This window comes from Monodelphis domestica, chromosome 7, assembly GCF_027887165.1.
Source record: "Monodelphis domestica isolate mMonDom1 chromosome 7, mMonDom1.pri, whole genome shotgun sequence".
NCBI lineage: Eukaryota > Metazoa > Chordata > Mammalia > Didelphimorphia > Didelphidae > Monodelphis > Monodelphis domestica.
The window spans coordinates 145,221,877-145,229,299 of record NC_077233.1 but is presented as its reverse complement, the minus strand read 5'-3'; the positions used below and the strand labels follow the sequence as shown (position 1 = coordinate 145,229,299).

The 7,423-nt window shown below is 47.8% G+C and overlaps 1 protein-coding gene across 1 annotated transcript in view; it reads left to right on the top strand.

Moving 5' to 3' along the window:
• Positions 1-4,671: 4,671 nt before the first annotated feature.
• ARHGDIG (Rho GDP dissociation inhibitor gamma) overlaps positions 4,672-7,423 on the top strand; it is a 30,292-nt gene continuing 27,540 nt past the window's right edge. Inside the window, exon 1 of the mRNA XM_007499188.3 lies at positions 4,672-5,581. The gene's annotated coding sequence lies outside the window, so the exon portion shown is untranslated. The remainder of the gene's footprint in view (positions 5,582-7,423) is intronic.

Genomic DNA, 7,423 nt, shown 5'->3' with positions numbered 1-7,423 from the left:
TTTTCCAGTTCTAGACACTTCCTTCCCCAAAACAAACCCAGTGAGCCCAGACTCAAGACATCTCCTCTTCCCCCTACCCCAAAAGATTAGCCCAACTCCAGGGGACAGGAAATGTATTTCTCCCAGATCCTTTATTTCTCCCATTTGTCTAATAAAATATAAATTCCTTGAGGGCAGGGACAACCTCCCTTTGGTCTTTGTGTCTCCAGCACCTAGAACAGTGCCTGATATAGTATAAGTACTTAATAAGGAGCATGGATTTGATTGGTCCATCGATTGGTGGTGAGGCAGGGATTCCCATGCCCCCAAGAGCCCAAAAGGCTGCTTTGACAAGGTCTCAGCACCACAGAGCATTAGAAGTGCTCAGTGCCACCACGAATGGCTGCTTCAATCCCTTATTGGGATTTCAAGGAATTATGAGCATCCAACCACAAATGTAGAGCTGGGAGGGCTCTCTGAGATAGTCTAATCCAACTTCCTCATATTATAAATGAGGAAACAGATGCAGAGAAGTTATGATCTGCCCCAGGTCACACAGATAGTAAGCATATGATCCTGGATTGAAACCCAAGTCCTTGACTTCAAATCCAAAATTCTTACCACTAATAACAATAATTAGAGCCTACTATGTGCCAGGCATTGGGCTAAGTGCTTTGCAAATATTATCTTATTTGATCCTCACCTTCCTGGAATGCTAATATTATCCACCTTTTACAATTGAGGAAACTGAGGCAAACGGAAATGAAGTGATGTAGCTCGTGAGTGCTTGAGGCTGGATTTGAACTTCAGTTGTCCTGACTACAGTGCTCTATCCATGACACCACCTGGTTGCATGTTATGCAGTCTCCTGCGAGGCTTTCTGTGCCACTAGGATTATTGTATGGAGCAGACATGAGACAATTCTCAAGGGCTTTGGTAATTATAAGGGTGAGGGGTCAGGATGGGGAGAAGCAAAGAGGAGTAGCATCCACTCATTCAACAGTTTGGATTTTAGATCAATAGATTTAAAGCTACAAGAGTTTAGCGGTCCATGAACAATTGGTGATTGTTCGGAAACACCCTTGAAGGTGAATCCCATACAGAGAGCAAGCAACTTTGAACCCAAGTCTCTAAATCTGAATCCAGTATTCTTTCCACTACACAAGTGCCAGTATTTGTACACCCATTTTACAGATTTTATATTTTACAGATTTTTACAGAAATTTTTTTACAGATTTTACATTTTACATTTTACAGATGAAGAAACTAAGAGAAGCTGAATGACTTGCCCTTGGACTTATGAGAAAGAATGCTATCTACATCGAGAGAAAGGATTGTGGTAGTAGAAATGTAGTAGAAGAAAAACAAATAACTTATCATTTGTTTATATGGGTATATGATTATGAGTTTGGGTTTTAAAAATTACTCTAGTATAAAAATGAACAATATGGAAATAGGTATCAATTGATAACATTTGTGCAACCCAGTGGAATTGCTTGTCGACTCTGGAGGGGGAGGGAGGGAAAAGGAGAGGAAGAAAAAATGAATCACATGACCATGGAAAATATTTTTTTTTAATTTGGAAAAAATTCAGACCTTTTTACACCTGGGTTTTGCTAAATATAGATGCTGGACTACTGTGTATTCATGACCACTTGTGTCACATTAGATGCTATTGTATTTGAGCTACTTGGTGTATAAGTTGGAATTCAATAAATGCTTGTCCAGTTTAAATGACTTGCCACTTGGTTGTACAGCTAGAGCCAGGATTCAAATCCAGGTCTCTAGATTCCAGACCCAGTATTCTTTCCGTGGTACCACAACATGATTTCTGGCTAGTCAAGGGATCAAAGAAGGCTTTATGGGAGAGGTGGCGTTTGAGCTAGTTTCTGTAGAATGCAGAGGATATCTATAGGCAGGGATAAGGAACAAGGGGTTCTATGGAGGGTTCTGTGGACAGTGTCGTTTAGTCTGACTGAAACAGGGAATATAAATGGGGGTTTTGAGAGATAAGACTGAAAAAGTAAAGAGACATGAGATATCAGAAAGCCTTGAATACCAGGATAAAGAGTTTGTATTCTGTCCTATGGACAATAGGGAACTATTTTTTTTAATTTTTATTTAATTAGTCAATTTAGAATGTTTTTCCTTGGTTACAAGAGTAATGTTCTTTCCCTCCCCTCCCCCCCCTGGCAATTCCACTGGGTATTACTTGTGTCCTTCATCAGAACCCATTTCCATGTTGTTGTTTACATTAGGATGTTCATTTAGAGTCTACATCCCCAACTATATGCCCTCTACCCATGTAGTCAAGCGGTTGTTTTTCTGCTCCCACAGTTTTTCCTCTGGATGTGGATAGTGTTCCTTCTCATAGCTCCCTCCAAGTTGTTCAGGATCACTGCATTACCACTAATGGAGAAGTCCATTACATTCACTTGTACCACAGTGTATCAGTCTCTGGGTACATGTTTTCCTGGTTCTGCTCCTCTCACTCTGCATCACTTCCTGGAGGTTGTTCCAGTCTCCATGGAATTCCTCCACTTTATTATTCCTTTGAGCACAATAGTATTCCATCACCAACATATACCACAATCTGTTCAGCCATTCCCCAATTGATGGGCATCCCCTCATTTTCCAGTTTTTTGCCACCACAAAGAGTGCAGCTATGAATATTCTTGTACATGTCTTTTTCCTTATTGTCTCTTTGGGGTACAAACCCAGCAGTGCTATGGTTGGATCAAAGGTCAGACAGTCTTTTAGCGCCCTTTGGGCATAGTTCCAAATTGCCCTCCAGAATGGTTGGATCAATTCACAACTCCACCAGTAATGCATCGATGTTCCAATGAGATCTGCCTTAGTGGGGGGAACTAGGTAGCTCAGTGGATACAGCATCAGGCCTGAATTCAGGAGGACTTTGGTTCAAATTTGGCCTCATCTGCTTCCTAGCTGTATGATTCTGGGCAAGTCACTTAACTATATTTGCCCAGCCCTCACCCTTCAGTCTTAGAGTTGTTACTGGTCCAAAAGGTAAGAGCTAAAAAAGACCTGCATTAATGTAGTGACAGTGTGAATGGAAGGAGTTTGGAGGGAGAGGGGAGAAACATTTGTGATAAAAAGTGAAGAAAAAGCAAAATCTGTGACTAGAGTGAATTTTTAATTGAGTGAATGTTAAAGCATTTATTAAGCACCTACAATGTACAAAGCACTTTGCTAAGGCTTAGGAGGGGGGGGTGTCCCCAAACATGTGGCCCCCTGAGGCCATGTATTCAGCCCCCACCACACTTCTGGAAGGGGCACCTTTTTCATTGGTGGTCATTGAGAGGAGCACTGTGTGTGGCCGTGCCACAAAGCATGGCTCACATACAGTACTACCTCTGGTGACATAATCCTTTGCATGGTGCCTTAGAATGATTATGTGGCTGCACAATGGAAAATGTCAGCATGGTGAGTGGTGATCTGGGAGAGGGGATTCTGCACTGTGTATTCTGCTGCCTGGTTGGGGTTAGGGTTAGGGTTTTATAGTCTGGCCCTCCAATGGTCTGAGGGACAGTGAACTGGCCCCCTGTGTAAAAAGTTTGGGGACCCCTGCCTAGGAGTATGGAGAAAAAATCCCAACAATCTCTGCTCTCAAGTAGCTCACATTCTAAGGGAGGACTTTGGAGGCAAGAACTTACTTTTCTAAGTCTTCTGTAGTCGTGGCTTGGGGTTGGGGTGAGGGGCATTGGGAATAGCCCAGGCAAAGGAAGTTGTCACTGAGGTGGTTTCACTGGGTGGTGGCTTTGGGGAGGGGCAGTGGTGGGGTGGGGGTGGGGTGCTGCTGCAGTTCCCAGGGTTCTTTGGCTTACTTACCTGTCTGTCTTGGTAACTGGTCAGCTGCTGGTGTCAGGATATTGGGAAGAGGGGCAGTAAAATAGAAGATGAGGTTGACTACCCCAAGGGGGTCTAGAGAGAAGAGGGCAGCTCCCATCTCTAGTCTTCCTCCCCTACTCTGGCTAGATTTCTATCTTTGGGACACAGGTAGTAACCCTTTCAGGGTCTTGGAATTTATGTTACCTTCCTCCTCACTCCTCAAAACGGGCAGATGAAGCAAGGGAAGGCTGGCTCCAGTCTGGAGGAACTTTCTAAGGACTTCCCAGTCAGGCGAAGAAGTTCTGTGCGTGAGGGGTTGGGGGGGGGGGGTGAATTTGCCACTAATGTATCCAGATATTTGGACTGGAGGGTATATTGATTAAGATGACTCCCCTTCCTCTGTCTGCCCCCTCCCCTCTAGGCAGCTCCAGATTAAACCCAGCAAGCGGATCAAGGTTGCCCTCTCGTGACAGCCGTAGAAACGGCATGTGTCCCCAACCCCTTTTCAGAGAATTCCAGGAGTCCAGGCCCCTCCCCCAAACCAGAAGGGACTCCTGGGAGCTTATCCAGTTCAAGTCTGACAACTCTGTGGCATTTGATGATGTTCTGGGTGTGGGCTTGACTTCAGGCTTGGACTTGACTGGCCCGTTGGAAGTTACTGGGGGCCCTCAGTACCCAGGGAGCCCTCTGGGTCAACTCACTTCCCAAGTGGACTCACAGAGGTCACTCAGAGGGTTTAGCAGAAAGAAGGCACCTAGGGACGGGGCTGTGTAGTCTGGAGGGTTCGGTGAAAAAGGTAGGGGCTCAATGAGGGGGGTGGGAATGCCTCAGGGACAGGAACAGAGGCTTTGAGTCATTGAAAGGGAAGTCTCCTGGAAATGGGGAGTTCCCCGAGGTGAGAGGGCTCAGTGAGGAGAACAGATTCTCCAGAATGGAAGGGGAGAAAAGCTCAGTGATTATTGATAGGGGCTTCCTTGCTTAGAGATAGGGGTTTAAGGAAGGGAATATAATGTTGGAATTGGTGAATTTGGGGCAGCTAGGTGGCCCAGTGGACAGAGGGCTGTGCCTGCAGGTAGGAAAACTTATCTTCCCCAGTTCAACTATGACCTCAGACACTTACTAGTGACCCTGGGCAAGTCACTTCCCCATGCTTGCCTCAGTTCTTCCTTCTGTAAAATGAGTTGGAGAAAGAAATTGCAGACCACTCCAGTATCTTTGGCAAGGTCCTCAAGAGTTGGACACGACTGAAAAAACTAAGAACAGGAAGAATGTGAAGGCTAAGTGAAAGGGGGCAGTAACTGAGTGAGGGTTGGATCACCGGCTCTCAGTCCAGGGTAGGGGCTTAGTGAAGGGGTTAGTAGGGAGGACCTGGGCCACAGTGATAGGGAAGAAGACTTAATGAGGGGTTAGGGTCCTACCTGGGGTCAATAGAGGCTTGGAGAAGGAGACCGAGGGGCTCTGTGAGAGGGACCTGGGTTTCGTGGGGATGAAGAATGAAAGCCAGCCTTGGATAGCCCTGGAGGGTTAGAATTGAGTGGAGACTGGAGGCTTATTGGCTGAAGAGTGAGAAACTCCCTGCTTCCTGGTCCGTGGGTTCCGCCCGCCCGTCTGCCCGCTCCAAAGTCCCGCGCAGCTCCTGGGCCACCGCCCTACACAGCGTGGCTGGCGCTACGGCGGCGGGACTTGAGGCTGAGGCGGGCGGCTGTGAACTTGACCCTACGGCGGCTGTGAACTTGGCTGGACCGACCCTGAGGTGAGGACCCCGAGGGGCGGAGGCACTGCTGAGGGGAGGGGGGAGGCAGGGGAGCCAGGCTTCGAGAGGGAGAGGGCTGAGTGTCTGCAGCAGCGGAACTGAGAGGAATTGTAAAGCTCCAGACGGAGTGCCAGCCAGGCTGCCTGGGTGTGAGAGGCTGTTAGACGCCGTGCGTGGATCCGTAGGGAGTGTATTTAGGAGTGTGATGGAGAACGTGTATTTTAGTGACTGGGTCGCGATGGTGTTACAGGGCTGCGGGGTGACTGAGAGGGTCTGTTCTAGTCTGTGGCACTTTTTGTGTCCTTGCTAGGCGTTAGTTAAGAGTGTGATCGTGAGCATGAGACTCACGGGTGTAACTTTGAGTGTGGAGACTGAGTGGAGAGCAGGCGTGGGGGGGGGGGGAGCTGGGTGTGATTGGTGCCTTGGTGTGGATGGGACTGGGTGTGTGGTGGGTGATCTCCGTGGGAGCAAGCTGCCTTTGCCCGATTGGGGAGACGAAGGCACAGAGCCCCCTTTGTACTAGGCTCGAAGTAGGAGAGGAGGAAGGAGGCTGGCTGGAAGGTTTCAATGTCTGGCTTCTGGGGCAGAACTTTTTCCAGATTCCTACTGGGGAGGGGTGTAGGTGGAGCCACCAGAGTTGACCTACTTTTACCCAAAACTCTATCTAGTAGAAGGAGTGAGGTCCCCCCCCCCCCACGCTCTCACACGCAATCCTTTTATCCTTTCCAAGCCATTCAGAAAGGCCAACCTGACTTGCCCCCTCCTCCTCCCAGAGGAGACCTGCGCCTGGAGGAGCTCTGGACTTGAATGTGTGGGGAGTTGTTTTTCTGCAGGGACTTACCCATCCCACCCCCCCACCCCAGCACCCCCAGACCCTCTATCTTCCCATTATCTCTGGTCACCTCCTCCCACCCAGTTGAACTTGGGAGATCAGTGGGCCCTTCTCCTAAGGCCTCCTACTCAGCTTCTTCCCCACCTTTCTCTTTTTGTCTTCCTGCTTGCTAGCTATGGGACTTCTGGCAAGTCATTTCATCTTTCCTGGCCTCAGGTTCCTTATCTGTAAAAGGAAACTAATAAGCCCTTCACTTTCTGTCTCTGGGTTATTATATGGAGGAAGCACCCGGTAAATGGTAAATTGCTTAAGAAATACCCCTTTCAAGAAACTTGGAGAACTGTAGACTTAACAAAGAATATTGAGCCCAAAGGACTCAGGAGAGGAAATATTTTTAGTGGGCTTGCTGAAGGCTGGGTCATTGGAAACCAGAAGAGTCAGAAATAATTAAATTATCCTCCACTCCCCAACCCTTAGGAATCCCTGGACCCAACTATGTTCCTTGCAAGGATGGGGTTAGGCTTAAGGGGACCCCAGGGCACTCTTAGACACTGCTTTGCCTAACTTGGAAGCCTAGAATTTCAGGGCAAATGGTCCAGGGTGGGGAAAAGGGAGCAGTGATCCAGAGGCCTTGGTCTGGAAGTCAGAGCCCTCAGTCCTGATCCCTTCTCTGTCGGCCTTTTGCTAGTTTTTTTTTCCAGACGGATGTCTTGATTCTAGGGCCTGGGAGCTAGTGCCTCAGAAGTCTACCCTTCCCTGGTCTCATATTTATGTCTATGGGAGCCCTCCTTCTGAGAGCCTTTGGTGTTCCCAGCTATATATCTATTTGGTATATTCATCTGTCTGGAATGAGGCTGTGGATTAACTAGAATAAGGGCTGTGCTCTTTCCCCTTAGGGGTCCCTAGAATACCCCTCTTTTGAATCAGAAATATATTTAAAATCTTGACGGCCATTTAGCCACTTCCTCATTTTACAGGAGAAGAAATGGAGTGGGGGGGGGGGGGAAGGG